Here is a 20,095-nt window from a genome sequence, read left to right on the forward strand (position 1 = left end):
TATTTATTCACACACGACGAATACCCAAACGCAAACCTTAAAGTATGTATAATACTTCTACTGGACAGTACAGGATAAATCTGAAGATGGACGAGATTTATACTGTACTCCAATAGGTTCATAGCCCTGATGAAGGGATTTTTAGGTCTTAAAATATTGGACAGTTAAAAGAACAACAGCAACATCAATAAAAAGAAAACAAAGACGACCGAGTAACTTACCGTATATTTCGTTACCTCATCTTACAATTCATTTTGCATTGTTTAGCCTTCTATATATATATATATATATATACATATACATACAGTGATCTCTCGACTATCGTTGGTGTTGCGTTCCAAGACCCCCACGATAAGTGAAATTTTCGAAGTGGAAACACTACTGTAGTGTAATTAAAAAAAATTATTTCTATAATTTGTATATATTTATTTTATCATAAATGCAAAACAACACCCCGGAGGAATTGGCATAAGCTTAAACAGTAAACTGCGGTAGGTGAATCGCGATATGGCGAGGGATTACTGTATATATACATTTATAATGTATACATACTCATACTAATTTTTCCGACATCGACTGCACCTCTACGTTACCCATGTAAAATCCTTCGGTCAAAACTAAGAATCATAAACTTCTAAGACGATGCAGTTTTGTTCTTTTCTTCTCATCTGTAGAGCATTGTTCAATCTTGCCCTGCATGTGCCACGCAAGGAAACTATCTAAGATTTAACAGGATAATTTATATTGAAATTCTTACTTTTAGAATATTCTTTAATAATTATTTGCTGCTATGTTTCCCATCATCCTTTTCAAGAGACATATTCGTTACGATTTACTTCTGTTTAAGGGCGATTTTAACTCGGATATTGAAGAATCGATAAAGCATCTTCGTGAAATATCGACACGGGTTGCGCTTGTGGCCTTGTGCCAAAAACAGAAATCATCATTATTAATTATCATTCTGATTATTTTAGAAAGTAATTAGCATAATACTTTGCATAATAATCACAAATTTGCATACATCATTCGTTCATCATAGAGATGTGGTGGAAGAAATTAAGAAAACTTAATTAAAAATACTTGGAAGGTATTTTGTCAGTTTATACAAGTACAGAGTATTTTCATATTTTGCCTGACAATTGAAGATATAACCATCATCATCATCATCATCATCACTACAACTACCATCATCATCATCATTATCATCGTCGTCGTCGTCTTCGTCGATGAAGCGAGCACCATTCTTATGTTGCTCTAGATAGTATCCATATAAAAATACTTGTAGTGTAGAATAACTAACTTAGCGGCATTTCTTCCGGTTTTACATTGTAAGTTATAATGCCACCGGGATCGCCTTTTCCTATGATTCCCGCAGCAATGAAATAAATAAATACTAATTGAAATAAAAATAAAATCAATACCAATTGAAAATTGATGTCGACGAAATCGACTTCCTCTCTTCACCAAAATTACTGGCCATGTGACAAAATTTGAAATCATTCTTCTTCTTCTTCTTCTTCTTCTTCTTCTTCTTCTTCTTCTTCTTCTTCTTCTCCTCCTCCTTCTTCTTCTTCTTCTTCCCCTCCTCCTCCTCCTCCTCCTCCTCCTCCTCCTCCTCCTTCTTCTTCTTCTTCTTCTTCTTCTTCTTCTTCTCATTATTATTATTATTATTATTATTATCATTATTATTCAGTAGTTTTATTTTTATAGCGTGCTTTCACTTCACTACCGAGCGCAGCTCTGTGTTCCTTGGGTATGTGCTGTAGTTTGCTGTGATGCTCTTATGGTTACTGTATTGAAAGTGTTTTACATAGGATATGTGCAGTGCCCAGTAGTGCAATTTTCTGTATGTTATATATATTTGTAAGTCCTGGTGTTTTTGTTATGTATTTGTCTGAATATTTTTTTTATCATACCTAAGGCGCCTACTATGACAGGAATTGTTTCTGTTTTTAGATTCCACATTGGAGTTATCTCTATTTCTAGGTCTTTGTATTTTGAAAGTTTCTCCATTTCTCTTAGAGATATGTTGTCATCTGCTGGTATTGATACATCAATGACAAAGCATTTTTCCTCCATGATCTCTGACAAGTATATCCATATATAAAAGGTGCTGATTGTTTTGCCGTAAAATTTGTATATCAACGTACATTTGTAATCCTATGGGGGTTAATTTATAATAATTTTCCAGCTGTATAAGGCCTCTACCACCTTCTGTACATTGTATATATAGCCTTTCTATGTCAGATTCTGTGGCGCATCCTAGATCCTGTCATTATTTTTGTTGTTTTCTTGTCTATTTTCGTTAGTTTATTTAGTGTCCAGTTAAGGACATTGTAGCTGTAAGTTATAACTGGGACGGCTGAAGTGTTAATACCTATTATTTTGTTATTAGCATTGAGCTCTGTTTTAGTAGTGATCTAATTCGTCTATAGTTTCACGAGTCCCTCTTTTGTTTGGAGCTGTAGCACTGTCTGCCATTTATTCATAGAGTGTTTTATGTATTTTATAATTATTGGTGCTACCTTGTTTATGGCTAGTGTTTCGAGGATCTACGTGTCGGGAACACTATCAAAAGCCATTTGGTAGTCGATACAGGCCACACTGAGGCCTTTCTTCATTCTGAGGCTGTCTTCAGTTATGGCTTTATTGATCATTAAATGATCTTCACAGCCGTATGAGCCTTTGCAGCATCCCTTATGCTCTTCTGGAAACAGGTGGTTATCTTCCAGGTGCTTACCCAATCTCTGCGATATTATTGCAATAAAGGCTTTGTAGAATGTAGGGAGACAGGTTATAGGTCTGTAGTTTTGTGGTTTTGATGTTTCCATGGATTTGGGAATTAGGATAGTTTTCCCTTTCGTGAGCCATTCAGGCATTGTCTCTGGTTCTACTAGTATGTTGTTAAAGTTTTCAGCCAGCTTATTGTGTATTCCTGTCAGGTATTTTAACCAGAAGTTGGGGATCTTGTCGTGCCCACGTGCCTTCCAGATGCTTAGTCTCTGCAGTGCCTGGGTGACCTCTTCAGTTGTTAATGGGGTCTAGAGTTGCTCAGGTGCTACGTTCGTTGTTTTGGTGGTCCTTTTCTGAGGTTGTTGCTTCACCGACCATATTTCTTTCCAAAATTCTTCCACTTCTTCTGCTGTTGCTGCTGCAGTAATGTATATTTTATTTTTGCCAAGTTCTTGGTAGAATTTTTGGGGGATGGAGTTGAACTGTTTGTTTTGTTCAAAGAAACGTTGGCGTTTCTCATACCGGTGGATCCTTTGTGCTTTGGCGAGGATATCTTGCTTTAGCTTTTCTTTTACCTGAGGTAAACCTTTTTCTGTAATGTTGTATTGCACAGTATTTTTGTTTTCTTCTTGTTACTTAGTAGTGTTGATTGTCTACTAATTTCGTTAAGAATCAAACAGATCTTTTCTCTATTTTAAAATTTTGTTTTGGATATTATTTATCCACAGGGTTTGTTTGGGTAGTGGAACTCCTGTTTGTTTGGGTTTGAGGGAGTATCCTGCTTCTTTTGTGGCTGCAGTGGCAGCCCCATATATTATGTCATTTAGCTCAGTGCTATTGCCAGTTGTTTCTGAGGCTGTTAGTTCCGTGACGGCCAGGTTTATGCTATTTATTATTGATGTTGTTTTATTGTCTATTTTGATTTTTGGGAGATATAATCTGTGGTCCATTCTAAGATCTGTGGTTTTCAGTTTTTTTATTATTCTCATTTTTATAGTATAATCATTAGGTTTCCCTTCGTTATTCCCAGGTTTTAGATTTGTTTTGCCTTCCTTTTCATTCACATGTTTGTCTGTGGTGTTCTGAATTGATGGTTTTTGTACATTATTATACATCCCTACGGTCTGGGTTTGTTGTTTTTTGTTTACTTCGTTTTTGGTGGAAATGTTACATTTGCCTTCGTGTTTTATTATCTCAGTGTTTATATTACCTGGCATTGTTGTATGGCTACTATCTACATTTTTTTTAATGCATTTTTCCTTTTAATTGCTCTATTTCTATTTCTGATAATTTTTTTGCTTTGAGAATATATCTTCGTATATTAGCTAGTTTATTAGGGTTCATTGCTGTATCCAGGTCTTTATTTAGGTTATTTGTCTTACATATTTTATATGTATATATTGTTCTTTGGGTAGAGCACTGATGTAAAATAAGCATGTAGGATTGAAATATATTCCTCACGTGTCCATTTATGCCTTTTTGGTTTTATTTGCGGGACATGAGGAACAACGTCCGGCCCTTTATTTTGACGGTCATCATTTTCGTAGGGTGCCGGTCCGTTCATTTCTGTTGTCAAATTGTTTTGCACGTGTAGTTTTTCGTACTTTTGTGTAACAAGTTTACAGTACGTACATCCCTATTGTTATTCTTGGGTTGAATAATACCGGTATTATTATTGATATTATTATTATTATTATTATTATTATTATTATTATTATTATTATTATTATTATTATTATTATTATTATTATTATTGTTATTAGTGCTGTTTTTATTATTATTATTATTATTATTATTATCATTATTATTATTATTATCATTATTATTATTATTATTATTATTATTATTTTATGTTTGACTTTTGTTTTGCATTTGTACAAGTTGGATCCAAGTCTCACCCAGAGACCTCAAGAGACAACAAGTTAGAAGTTCATGTAGGTGTTATGCCTAGGGTACCATATATTTGGATTTGTACAGTTTTGTTCAAGTGAATGTTTAAGAAACCATAAGAAAATTATGTTTGCTTTAAAATTTGAGATCACATAGACAGTATTTTACGTAGGATATGGGCAGTTCCCATGAGCACTATCTTTTGGACTTCAGCCATTTTGGGGTTTCCTGGTATCTGAGCTAGGTAGTAATCAGCCCGTTTCGCTGTCATTCCCAGGGCACCTATGACAATAGGTATTGTTTTCGTCTTCAGATTCCACATTTTGCTAATTTCTATTTCAAGATCTTTATATTTGCTCAGTTTTTGGTAGGTCTTGACAGATACGTTTATATCAATTGGGACAGTCATATCAATGAGGAGGCATGATTTTTGTCTGAAGTCTTTCAGTATGATGTCTGGCCTATTTGCGTCTATCTTTCTGTCAGTTTGAATGGTGAAGTTCCAGAGGAGTGCAATGTACTGGGGGTGGTTTGTGTTCCCACCAGTTTTTATCATGGGGCAAGTCCAGGTTTTTGCATATTACCCAGTGAATATATTGTGCAGCTCTATCATGCCTGTTGAGATACTCTGTAGGCGCAAGCAGACTGCACATGGAGACAACATGATCGATGGTCTCATTTTGTTGTTGGCATATACGACATAATGGGGAGCTGCCGTTCTTTAATATGTTGGCCTGGTAGTTCTTTGTAGGTAGGCATTGATCTTGGGCTGCTATGATAAACCCCTCTGTTTCTGATTTCAATCCAGAGGCCATTAACCATTGGTGGGTAAGGGCTTTGTCAATATCTGCATTATTCGCTCTCTTTGGGTATTTGCCATTGAGAGGTTTTCCATGCCATTTTTCAGTCATAATAGCTAAGGCAGCAATTTTAGCACGGGTTTTCAAGCGCTTAGCTTTTTCTGTAGGTGTTTCTAGTTCGTCTAATTCTTGAATTTGTTGCAATTGGAATTCACTTAGATATTCCTTTGCCTGTTTTGTTACTGAGTAAGATGCTTTCTTGCTTTCATATTTTAAGACAAGTTTTAGCATCCAGTCCTCAGAGTTTTTCATATAGGTGTCTAGGCCAATTGTGGCTACCTTCATTGATAATGCCAGCTGTAGTAGTCCTCGACCTCCCTCTTTTCTTGGCAGATAAAGACGTTCTATATCTGCCTTAGGGTGGTGCATTCTATGCATTGTCAACAGTTTTCGTATTTTTCTGTCAACATTACATATTTCAGTAATTGACCAGTTAACGATGTTGAAACTGTAAGTCACGACTGGTATGGCTAGAGCATTGATCGCTTCGATCCTGTTTCTCGCGTTCAGCTCTGTCTTCAGTATTGCTCTCACCCTTTATTATTATTATTATTATTATTATTATTATTATTATTATTATTATTATTTTTATTATTAGATCAACCCAGGTTTCGTTGGAACTCTTGGAATCTTGCATGTGTTGTAGATTTGTTTCCAGCGCCCAACGGTACCATGCTATCATTTCTTTTCAACTATTTAATACTTTCCTGATTATTCTGGTCAAACCAGGGAGGCAACTTTGGAGTAACAACTCTACTGCGCACTCGACTCCCATTTCCTTTATATTCCTTTTGATACCGTCCGATACTGTTCCCAAAGGCCTGACAATAATTGACAGTAACTGCAAAATCTTCATTTTCCGCAATCGAACAATCTAGTTTTTAAGAGAATTGTATATGTCTATTTTCTTGCCTTCTCGATCATTCGTGGGTCAAAGGGGCACGCAACATCAGTTATAGAGCAGATGTTCATCACATGGTACACCACCATTTGGTCTGGTTTGTTGTAATGAAGCACCTGGTCTGTTTCGATTTTGAATTCCCATTGAACTTTGCAGGTCCCCGTCTCTGCCACTCTCAGTATCCTGTGCTCATACAACGTGTTGCCTCTCTCTAAACCCCTCTTTTTACACAGTTTCCAATGTGGCACTTTCGCTATCTCATTGTGCCACAACAACTTATATTATTATTTCCTGCATTCATTGCACAACTGAGTGCAGGTTTGTGAACCTGGGGTGTAAGCTGAGGCTTATTTTGTGAGAGTTCTTCTGTTTTTCTTTTTTTTCTCGACATATTGAAGCAACCTACAAGTGCTTCGTTCTGCAAGCTCTATACTTTCGTAAATCTTTGGGTTCCGGTTGTGTATTCCCCTGCATATGTCTTTTACAGTACTTCAAGCGTAAGGCTTGTTCGGTTTCTGTTCCAAATGTGATTCGCTTCCTTTGCTTTCTTATCAATTCTGTATGAAATCTGACATGTAATGTAGAGATTTTCAATTCAAAACAATTACGATCTTGTTCTTGTTGTTGCTGAAGCTGCATTTGCTACAGTTTCCAAGGTGATTCTCCTATTCTTCCTTCTCGGAATTTTACGCAGCAATGGAAGCAGGTGTTGCAGCCCAGGTTTAAATCTTTCACGGCAGCCAAGTGACATTTTGTTTTAAGATGAACGGGAAAGTTATTTTTAGAACAGCGAATTACAGAGCAGTAGAACGCTCGACAAAATTTCTTGCAGTATTTCATCAAAATCTTTAGGTTCTGTTCTCAAATTTGCCTACGATTGTCCCAGTTTTCAAATTGATATCATAAAATAGCCCATTTCATCCAAATTCCATTTCTTATGACCAAGATACAAGCAAATGAGCTTGAATAAGCGGGAGGTCACCTTTGCTTTCCCCTTGCTGGGAGTTGATGAAATACAGTACAAACGCAGTAATGGTGCTTACATACACGTATAAATACATTTATATGCATACGTACAAGGATATATATATATATATATATATATATATATATATATATATACTGGTCCAACTATAGTCACCACATATTATAATATTAACGGCGGAACTCGATGGAATCCAACATACCAGCTTCCGTGAACTGAAAGAGTTAAAACGCTTTTCTTTAGAAAGAAAGCGGAAAAGATATGCAGTGATATACATATGGAAAATAGTGGAAGTCTTGCCCCAAACTTGCGCATTGTAAGTTACGCAAACAGCAGAATGGCGTGCCACTGCATTGTGCCAAAGATCTCAGCATCTCCATCAAAATAAAGGACCGGATACTGCAACAACTTGGGCTTCAAGGGCCCGCAACTCTTCAATATCCTTCCAAAACGCCTGAGAGACCTGCATGGTGTGGTTGTAGGTGTCTTTGAAACAAAACTGGACCTCCTCCGGTCAAAAGTTTCAGATGAACCAACCTCGTTAAGTAACACAGATGAGGGCAGCAGCATCCCTCATTCACCGGATGCCACATATCATAGGAGGTTTCAAATAATGGTGCATAACACAGTCAAAGGTGGTGCCCCGGCATGACCGCAACTTGGAAGCTGAAACACTTAAAAATATAAAAGAACAACAGAATACACACACAGATACATACACAGATACAAACACATACAAACATACATATTCTCACACATCTATTCCTACACTCATACACACACTCACACAGTGATATTCGTTCGTGCACTTCTATCCTTCTTCACATCTTTTCCATTAGTTGAAAGGGTTTTCTCGTTCGTTCATGTCATGCCGGAGATACTTGCTGCTCGTTGAGAACAGATGCACTTGCATCGTGGAGAGTGCACACCGTTCTGCTGGCACCGGTGAAGGTGCACACATACATACACACGCACACACACACGCGCTCACGCATGTACTTGCACACCTATTGTACCGTGCCTTGTATGAGTTTCATATGTCTCCGTTGTTAGAATGTAACTGGATGCAAAGTGGGCGGGGTATCACCTCGAACGAGGGAGGGGAATAGATGAGAGAAGGCAGTGGGGAGTGTGACAATCAGTACTAAACGCGCGCGCAGACTCACACAGACATACACAAACTCATAATCACTCATACATATACATTAACACATACTCCTTAATTTATATCGACGTTTACATATATACATACAAGAGACAGCCCTTTCAACTGCAATCCCTCTCATACCGTTTAAACAAACGTACATGCACGCACACGCACGCGCACCTACACACCCGTGTATTGTACACATAAATAAAACGAATGATATACACGATCATATATGTATATACACATATACACATATAGATATATATACATGTGTGTGTATACACACACATCATATATATATATATATATATATATATATATATATATATATATATATATATATGCATATATATATATATATATGTATACATATACATATATATATATATATATATATATATATATATATATTATGTGTATATATATATATATATATATATATATATATTATGTGTATATATATATATATATATATATATATATATATGAATAAATATATGCATATATATACATATAATGTATACATATACATATATATATATATTATGTGTATATATATATATATATATATATATATATATATATATATGAATAAATATATGCATATATATACATATATATGTATACATATACATATATATATATATATATATATATATATACATAATAGATATACATACATATATATATATATATATATATATATATATATATATATATATATATATAGAGAGAGAGAGAGAGAGAGAGAGAGAGAGAGAGACACATACATGTACACGCACACATGCAAATATACGTATACCAGCCACCCCATACGCAATTACACGGAAACATATACACTCGCATTTACGTATACAACCATATATACACATTTAAACAACTAGACATACGATCACACGTACACATGCACACATCTTCACACACACGCAAACACACAGAGCAATATACAAACCCTAGCGCACAGCATACACTTTGTATACATACAAGTTCACACACCACACACACACACACACACACACACACACACACACACACACACACACACACACACACACACAGGCGTATAAAGGATCACGTAAAAGATGCGCACATTCAAAGCCAGTCATCCACTTGTACATACACATACTCACACGTATACACAGATAAGCTGTCATACACACAGATAAGCTCTTATACACACTCACAAACACACTCTGACATACGTACATACACAAACCTCTTCGCTTTGATACTGACTAGCAAACTCTCTCACGCAGTCAAAATCACACAGCTAGATACATACATAAACACAATCACATACTGACATATGACATACGTACACGTTTTTTTGTAGATGCATACACAGATAAGATGGAAAGATAAGTACAATTACATCTACACTTATATAATTAGACACACAAACGCACATATGTATATATGGAGATAAATCAAGGAAGTCGGTGAACGCCTGGGATTTACACAAAACCACGCACACACAAACACACTCATAGACGGAAGCGGGCACACATACAGACACACAGATACACGCACACACATACACACAATCACATACACACTAGTATAAACACTGTTGGTTATAAATACATACACACATATATACTTCCTGTTTTACACAAATATACTCAAACACATACAATATACGCGCGCGTACATCTATATATATATATATATACATATATATATATATATATTGATATATAGATGTATTCACACACATACACAAACGTACATACAAACACGTCTAAGCACAGGTGCATTTAAGTATAAATACACTAATACACACATACATACGTACACACTTAAATATACACATGCATATATATTCATTCACACATTCGTATACACCCACATACAAACTATCACGTATAAACACAGTTGTGTGATCGCTAGTATAAATACACACACGCATACGTACATACACACATACATACATACATACATACATACATACATACATACATATGCATACCTACACACAGATGTACATCTCGCGAACACAGACAAACACTCACATCTCTACCGTCGCACACACGCACCCTGCTCTACTCACATGTCTGTCTTTAAAAGTTTTCTTACGACGCGCGAAGTTATTCGAAGATTCCACACAACTATTATCTCACACACGATACAAAACATCCATACAACTGTTTTAATATCCGAGTTTATTACCATATTTTAATACCAGGGATATTCCATGGGTAAGTCACGATTATAAATATCTTACATTTATTTCATTTTACAGTAATAACAAAGGGATATTTAATATTATTTCTTGTATATTGTTGCTGGAGTTTGGTCCCAACTTTGATCCTTTACCACGCCCTAATTTAATGAAATATGATTCAGGGTTATTTACAAAATTATCCTTTAATACATGTTTCCCTTATTTAAGCTGTTAACAGTATATAAGATATAATATGTAAGGTATTTGGTTGTTGTTTCTAGAAGGCTGAGTGGCCATGTTGAGGTTCAATCGTCGGAGGCGCGTATTGTTGTCGCTGTTCATATTATTGCTGCTGCAGTTGTTGCTGTTGTTGCTATTGTAGTCGTTGTTATGATTCTTGTTGTTTTCGTGTTTGTTGTTGTGGTTGTTCTTGATGTCAGTTTCGGTGTGGAAGTAGCTGATATTAGCGCGTCTCATTCCCTCTCTTTCTCTCCTTCTCTCCCTTCTCTCACACTCTGTACACCTCTCTCTATATCTGTCTGTGTCGCGCTGTTTCTATAGCTGTCACTCTCTCTCTCTCTCTCTCTCTCTCTCTCTCTCTCTCTCTCTCTCTCGCCAATAATAATCGACGTGGTGGTCCAAAATGGAATACATTGCATGTGTTTATTTTATCGTAATTCTATTTAATTTAATCGTTCTGATTTCAAATTCTGCCACATCATCATTCAACAAAAATAAGTACCAGTTATATACTTGGTACCAATTTAGTCGAATATAATTGATTATACGATGGACGTGTGTTTATGTTAAAAAATCGCTACTGTTTATTATTTGTTATATTTTTTTAAAGCATCGTTCCTCCTCATAATCACGGGTCCACATCGGACCATGGATTTCACGTATTGGAAGGCCTATGTGTATTGCTATTGACCCCTACCCACGCACACAGTAACACACACCAATTGGTCATCTTTGTAGCAAACAACAGAAATTATAATTATCGGTATTTCGTCTGCCGTTACGTTCTCAGTTCAAATCCCGCCGAAGTCAACTTTGCTTTTCAAAATTTCGGGGTGAATAAAATAAATACCAACTGAACACTGAGATCGATGTAATCGATCAGCAACATCCCCTAAAACTGCCTACAGTAAAATGATTATTATTGTTGTTGTTGTTGTTGTTATTTTTTTTGTTGCTGTAATTAAGGTGGTGAAATGGCAGAACGGTTAGCACGTGCAAGAAATTTTTTTAGCGCTGCCTAAACTTTGCGAGTTCGTATGACACTGAAGGCAGCGTTCTCGAGATCGATAATATAAGCTACATCTTGAGCAGAAGGTTCGATATTATGGACTTCCACTTTATAAAATTTGGTAGCCTTGTGCCAAAATTAGGGAGAAGTATTTTTGTTGTTGTTAAGGCATCGAGATTGCAGATTTGTTAGAATACCGGATAAAATGTTTCGCGGTATTTCTCACCGCTTCGCGTTCTGTGTTCTAATAGTGCCAGGGTCAACTTTTTCTTTCTTCATTTCCGGGTCGATCAGTTAAGTATCAGTGAAACACTGGTGTCGATATAATCGAGTGTTCATCTCCCCCAAAATTTCAGGCCTTGTGCCTTAAGTAGAAAGAATTATTATTATTATTATTATTATTATTATTATTATTATTATTATTATTATTATTATTAGTAGTATTATTACGGCGGCGAGCTGACAAAATCGTTAACACGCCGGGCGAAATGCTTAATGGTATTTCCTCTGTTGCTATGTTCTGAGTTCAAATTCCGCCGGGGTCGATAAATTAAGTACCAGTGAAATACTGCGGTCGACGTAATCGATTTACCTCCCCACCAAAATTTCAGGCCCTGTGCCTACAGTAGAAAAGATTATTACTACTATTCTTATTCTTATTACGAGTAGTAGTAGTAGTAGTAGTAGTAGTAGTAGTAGTAGTAGTAGTAGCATTTGCGCGTGCATTTGGCCGCAGTATTCTGCCCAACATCTTGACAACTGTTACTAATAAAAGAAGTTGAATAACAGAATCAATAGAGCGTCGGAAGAATTCTTTGAGTTATTGCTTCCGATTTTTCACATTATTAGTCTAGCCATGGTGAACTTTCATTTTCATCTTTCCGGATCGATAACGAAGTGTACCGATCCTTTCCGTACAAAGTATTTACCAACGTAAATCTTGTCGCTGTTGCTGTTATTATATAAAACCAGCCTGAGCCTGATAGACTAAATTATAGTCAAAGACATTGAATCCCCAGCTGTCTAATCTTATTTTCCAAAACAATTTTTTTATGAAAAATTAAACGCAGGCTTGGCTGTGTGGTAAGAAGCTTGCGGCGAGCTGGCAGAAACGTTAGCACGCCGGGCGAAATGCTTAGCAGTATTTCGTCTGCCGTTACGTTCTGAGTTCAAATTCCGCCGAGGTCGACTTAGCCTTTCATCCTTTCAGGGTCGATTAAATAAGTACCAGTTACGCACTGGGTCGATATAATCGACTTAATCCGTTTGTCTGTCCTTGTTTGTCCCCTCTCTGTTTAGCCCCTTGTGGGCAATAAAGAAATAAGAAGCTTGCTTCCCAGCCACATTGTTCCTGGTTCAGTCTTTACTGTATGGAACCTTGGTCCAGTGTCTTATAATTGAGCCTTGAGTGAATTTGGTAGACAGGAACTGAAAGAAGCTCATGGTTTATATATATATATATATATATATATATATATATATATATATATATATATGTGTGTGAGAGAGGGGATGTCTTGTAGTATTACCTTGGCTATTTCCGTTCCGCCATACACTAACTTCTAAGTCTTATTTAACCACATAAGACTTTTGTTTAACCCATAATTGTCCAGCATGATAAAGCAGTTCTAAACCCAGCAGAGATAAGATGACAAGAGCATGTTGAGGCTCATTCAATTCTGCTGACTGGTTGACTCTTTTCATGTTGTTTAGGTATAGGTTTTTTATATTTTGTCATTATTTTTCATTAATGTTTGCAAAACAGTTTTATGCCGGACTTAATGCGCAAGTGCTTTTACTTTTCCCCGACTATGTTCGAGTTCCAATCTCACCTTCTGATATTTGTCATCAGTTTCGTCAGGATCAACAATATAAGAATCACACGTTTACTAGAACCGATTTCCTTTTAGTTTTCTATGTAACACTTCTGCACATAGTTACATGCGTAACTCATCCAACATGTTGAGCGCCACTTTCTTTCGTTTGCCCACTCATATATATGTCACTGATGTTTGGGACATTCACACTTGGTATCTTGTTCTTTCATAATAGTAATAATAATAATAATAATAATAATAATAATAATAATTATCCTTTCTACTATAGGCATAAGGCCTGAAATGTTGAGGTGGGTGGGTGGCAGTTGATTACTTAATTTATTGACTTTGAAAGGAGAAATAGCAAAGTCGACCTCGGTGGAATTTGAACTCAGAATGTAAACGCAGACGAAATGTCGTCAAGCATTTTGCCCGACGTGCTAACGATTCTGCCAGCTCGCCGCCTAATAATTACAGTCTTATTATAATGGGTGATATGTCCGTCTGTCTGTCTATCTGTCTGTTACCTCTTCACAGTTAAACGGCTGGACCAATGGACACGATGTTTTTTGGAATTACGAAGAAGGCAATCAGGAAGGTTTTTAGCGAAAAAACAGAAAACGTGAAAAACTATGATTATTTAGTGGATATTGAGTTTTGTATTTATAGATTTTTCACTTTTTTTTTGTTAAAATTCTGGCGATACGGATGAACTCTGGATCCCACCCCCAGTATAATTCGTAAATTTAGAGTATTTAGATTTGCGATACTATCCCCTTATTTCCCATCGTAGATGGGCAGATTTGCTATCTTACTATACTGGGCGTTATATCCATCTGTCTGTCCGTCTGTCCGTCTCTTTCTCTGTTCCTTATTCACAGCCAAACTGCGAGACCAATGGTTACGATATTTTTCAGGATTACAAAGACAATCATCAGGAAGGTTTTTACATTAAAAAATCAAAAAGTATGATTATTTCTTGGATATCGATTTTTGTATTGATAAACTACCTTCGCATTTTTATTAAAAATTCACCGACCACAAATAATTCTGGATTTTCAACGTGTAGTTCATGGTCCCGTCATAGATACGAAAGGGTCACGAAGACGCTTAAAAACGAAACTAAAATTGAAAAAGTGTATCCTAGTATATAGTGTGTGTTATTATTTAGTGGTTATTGAAGTGTCAGTTTCGAACATGATTCGAGACGGCCAATCGAAGCGGCTGTTGTTTACATCTCAGTTTTGTCAATCAAAATAATCCATGATACCAGAACATCCAGACATTATTCGCAGAGAACAGTGAGAGGTAGTTTGATTTTTTTGCAACACTAAAGATTCCGCTCACGCATTCACAGCAGAGAACGCACAGGGCCAGACTTTAGATCATGTAAGTGTATTTTTATCCACACCAATGTTTACACACGGCCAGTTATACGTCACTATGAGTAGAGCAACGGACTCCAGTAATTTGAGAATTAGTGTCGAACAAACGGAAAATATCGTCTACAAAGAAGTATTGTAATCATTGATATTAATGAAAGGAATTTGATTCATAATGATTCATAATTTAAATAAAGAAATTTGTGAAGTTAGAAAGTATAAGAGTATAAACAAGCGTAAAATAATGTAAACAACTAAAACTAAAGTATATCTAAATGAGATTTTTTTTTCTTAATACTTTTTATGTAGTGGTCGAAGGAAGCGCTGGCTTTCGTTAGGAACGGTCCACATAACCATTCATGATAAACAGGCTGGGAGCCTATTTCAGTTCAGGAGTGAATCGTCATCACATGTAACTTACTCACAAACACATGTCAATAGAATGCCGAATCACCAACAATAATGTGATTTCTCTAAGACAACACCCAGTAATCTATCAAGTTCATTTACACCTTTCCCAATACATACTGCTGTTTTGACTTCCCTCCCTCATGTTATGCTTCCATCGTAATGGGCAGATTTGCTAGTAATAATAATGATAGTACAGCTGTTGTTATTTTAAAAGTTTATTTGTTCATTATGCTTTTTAATCCGAGGTTGAACTCAATCGGACTGGCGTGTGATCAAAACTATTCCACTTTTTGTTAACATTTTCTTAGAAAAGCCTTATCTATTATTATGTTATCGAAATTGATCTCAATTTTTAGAAAGAATATAATGGGTTTTGGTAAGTATTTGATTACTATTCCTAGCAGATGAAGAAGCCACTTAATACCTCCTTTCAAGTCGCTAACTGGAGTTTCGCATTTTGTTTGACGCTCGATCCACTACAGTTACACAACTCCAACACGACAAAATCTTCAACCTCATACATTTCCTTGAAAATCAGAAAGTCTTTATTAGTGGTCATACAATCTATTATTTGTCACGAGACAATTCATAATGCGGGATTCGATTAAATTGACCGAAGGATTTTAATGGAAATTATTTGATTGATCTACTCAAATTTGAAGGCAACATCTTGAATTTGAGTCTATGGACAAAATTTCTGATTTATGTAATTGGTTTCTATTGATATTTAGGTAAAATAGAGTGTTTGGTTCTACCATTCCAGCAGGCCAAGCACTGGTTCATTGCCTGCCGTTCCTCGCCCTTACACACATAAACATACTCACACACACATACATATTTCTGTTTAACTATATACACGTATGTGTAAATAAATATACATATAGGTATATATATGTATATATATATATGTATATATATGTATATATATATATATATATATATATATATATATATATATATATATATATATATATATATATATATATATATATATATATATATATATATATATATATATGTATATATGTTTATATATGCATATATATATACACATACATACATACACACACACACATATATATACACACACATACACATTCATATATAATAAATATACTTAGTACACCAGCCCGACTATGTGCGTGCGCGCGTGTGCATTATAGGGTTTCTTTGTATATATACATCGAAAATAAGCATACGTACAATTGTATGTTAACAATGTGATGGACGTCGCCATATTTAACTGTATTATGGTGTCAGAGAGAGTGAGTGGGTGTACTGAAGAAATGGTTGAATTATATCATGATATGTCATTGTTGTATTAAACAATACGAACAGAGTCGCTGTAGAAAGCAACTACGAAATTTCTCGATCTCCGTCTCAATGTAACATTGAAGATAATTGTGAAAGTCAATACATGAATATTAGCATTAATATTATTTACAAAATATTATCCTACGTTCTATAATAAAATATGATTAAACAAGAAATTATTAAGATAAACATCTCATCTTTTGTTGTAAATTCATTTAATCGACTACTTAAGTAACATGAGCAGATTTAGAAAGTCTCTTTCCAATCCCCAGGTTTCGGGTTTGATTCTGACTCCTGGAATCTTGTGCCAGTTCTTTTACCATAAAGTAATGTCTAACCCACTTTTGGGAGTAACATGACGGACTCGAAAACATTGTGGAAGGCCAAGGGATAGATTGTATCTACAATTAGATGTTCTAGACTTGTCTCAATATGTCTTACTGATTACAGGAAACATTTACTTTAATAGTAAATGTATCTGTGGAATGACTACTTGCAGGCTGATTTTTTTAATTAGTTCAGTTGAGGGCGCAACCGAAAAACCCTCATCTAAACATATGTAGATCGATTGTTAAAGGATTATAGTAAGGTACTTGATCATAGAATGAAAAGAGTTAGACAACTTCTTTGTAGCAACTTGCTGCAATGCTTCCAAATACGAAAACATGAACAATAGTAGAATACATTGATTATCTTCAATGAATAGGACAGCTTCTTGAAAGCATATTACTTGTTACAAAGCATTTACCGGCCGACCAGTAAATGTTGTTCAATAAATGCTCCTGTTTCCTTTCCGGTCTTGTCTCAGCATTACGGCTACAAATAAGTATAATAGAAACGGGGTGCGCAGCGGCTAAGTTGCAGTAACTGAGAGTGTATATATGTATTTCGAAAAGAAGATGCTTCGAAAACTGCGTTGGTTGCTTTATTGATGCCACCAACCTAAATATATATCAGGAACATGCAAACGAGATTGCAGCTGTTCGGAAACTGGGTGTATGAAGACAAACCGAAAGGTCATTGTATGAAGCCTAGTTGGAAACAATCCTGTTCGCAAAGATTATTCGGAAATAAAGAGAAAGAAGGAAGGAATTTGTCCATGACGTTATCAGGTTAACCGTCTTCCATCATAAGAAATGAATATCAATCAATATTTTACTTTTGTAGTTCAGTGAAAAATAATAGAATGAAAAGAAATATCTCACACTTACTGTCGTTCTATATATGTGCGTGAGGGGATCTACATAAGCAAGGACTCATATGTGTGTGTACGTGTGTGCACGCGCGTGTGTGTTATGTATCCATACATATACATATATCTATATGTATATATGTAATATATTCATGCATATATATACATGCGTGTGGGTGGGGGCGTAAACACACACACATACAAACATGAACACTTACATGTCCACATATTAAAATGGATGGAGACATTTCCTTTATTGTTACACAAGTTTAACATCATTGCTGAAAATAAATACCAAAAGTTTTATCTTTTCTTGTACAGGAATAATAAAAAGAAAAATAGACACGTTGGAAGTTCTTCAGACACATAGTATCCATACATTTTGTATAAAAACATTGTTGTTTACAATTTATATAGATCCAGGCAGCTAAATAGGTCTAATGCTTAATAAATACTACATTATATATATATATATATATATATATATATATATATATATATAACCACAGTTATTTTGTGTTCTTTGCTACATTGGTTTCTATTAACCCATTTATTCTATCAGAAGAATTTTTATTCATTAAGATAGAAGAAATACACATAATTATATATATATATATATATATATATATATATATATATATATATATATATATATATATATATATATATATATATATATATATATATATATATATATATAAAGTGGCCCACAATATTAACCTAAATAGGCAAACTATATAAATAACTTAGGGTACGGGAATACCAGCTTGCTAAAAGCTGGAGTCAACACTCCAAAGCCACAAACTTCTCACTATTAAGAAGCACGCACGGTGAATGCAACGAATATAATAAAAATACGCCTTATCTTTGCATAAACTAGGAAGCTGGTATTTCGGGCCCCTAATTTACTTAAATATTTATATACATATATATATATATATATATGACAGGCTCCTTTTAGTTTCCGTCCAACAAGGCTTTGGTCGGTCTGAGACTATAGTAGGAGACACTTGCCCAAGGTTCCATTCAGTGAGACTGGATCGTATATTTAGGAACCTAGTTTCTTACAGCATAGCAACGCCTAATTAAAATCTGGCACTTCGTCAGTTACGACGATGAGGGTTCCAGTTGATCCGATCAACGGAACAGCTTGCTCGCGAAATTAACGTGCAAGTAAGTGGCTGAGCACTCCACAGACGCGTGTACCCTTAACGAGTGTGAAAAGACTGGCCCCATTGATATACAGGTACGACGGAGAAACAGGAGGAAAGAATGAGAGAAAGTTGTGGTGAAAGAGTAGAGCAGGGTTTTGCCACTACCCTCTACCGGAACCTCGTGGAGCATTAAGTGTTTTCGCTCAATAAACACTCACAACGCCCGGTCTGGGAATCGAAAACGAGATTGTACGATCGCGAGTCCGCTGCCCTACCCACTGAGCCATTGCTCCTCCACACACACACACACACACTCACACACACACACTCATACACACACACATATATATATATACATACATACATACATACATATATACATACATACATATATACATACATACATACACACACATACACACACACACACACACACACACACACACACACACACACACACACACACACACACACATATATATATATATATATATATATATATATATATATACATAACTATATATATATATATAAGGATAAGATCGATATTTACATACCAATCTTACTTTGACTGGTATTTCCAGCGTGGTGGCATCTCTTAGATACCTCAAAATTATAATTTATATATATATATATATATATATATGTCCTCCTGGGGCTAAAAGCAACAGTAACATCCACCCCTAGGGGTCAGCCACATTTAAGTGGCAATATACTTCACTATATATATATATATATCTTGTGTTTATAGTAATGAGGCTGCACCCATTTTGGGGCTCCGCTTTGAAGAATTTTTAGTTGAATTAATCAGTCCCAGGACTTTTAAAAACCTGGCGCTTATTCAGTCAGTCTTTTGCCATGCAAGTAAAGGGGACATAAACACCCCCAACACC

General features: G+C 35.5%; 1 protein-coding gene across 6 annotated transcripts in view; it reads left to right on the top strand.

The window, feature by feature from the left end:
- The window catches only part of LOC106870917 (neuropeptide Y receptor type 2), a 768,756-nt gene that overhangs the window by 523,631 nt on the left and 225,030 nt on the right, over positions 1–20,095 (top strand). For 2 of the 6 annotated variants that reach the window (XM_014917152.3, XM_089339796.1), the window contains exon 1: positions 9,421–10,717. The exons of the other annotated variants lie outside the window; for them this stretch is intronic. The gene's annotated coding sequence lies outside the window, so the exon portion shown is untranslated. Of the gene's footprint in view, positions 1–9,420; positions 10,718–20,095 lie in introns of those variants that run through there. 6 annotated transcript variants of the gene reach the window in all.

This window comes from Octopus bimaculoides, chromosome 22, assembly GCF_046866305.1.
Source record: "Octopus bimaculoides isolate indiv1 chromosome 22, ASM4686630v1, whole genome shotgun sequence".
Lineage (NCBI taxonomy): Eukaryota > Metazoa > Mollusca > Cephalopoda > Octopoda > Octopodidae > Octopus > Octopus bimaculoides.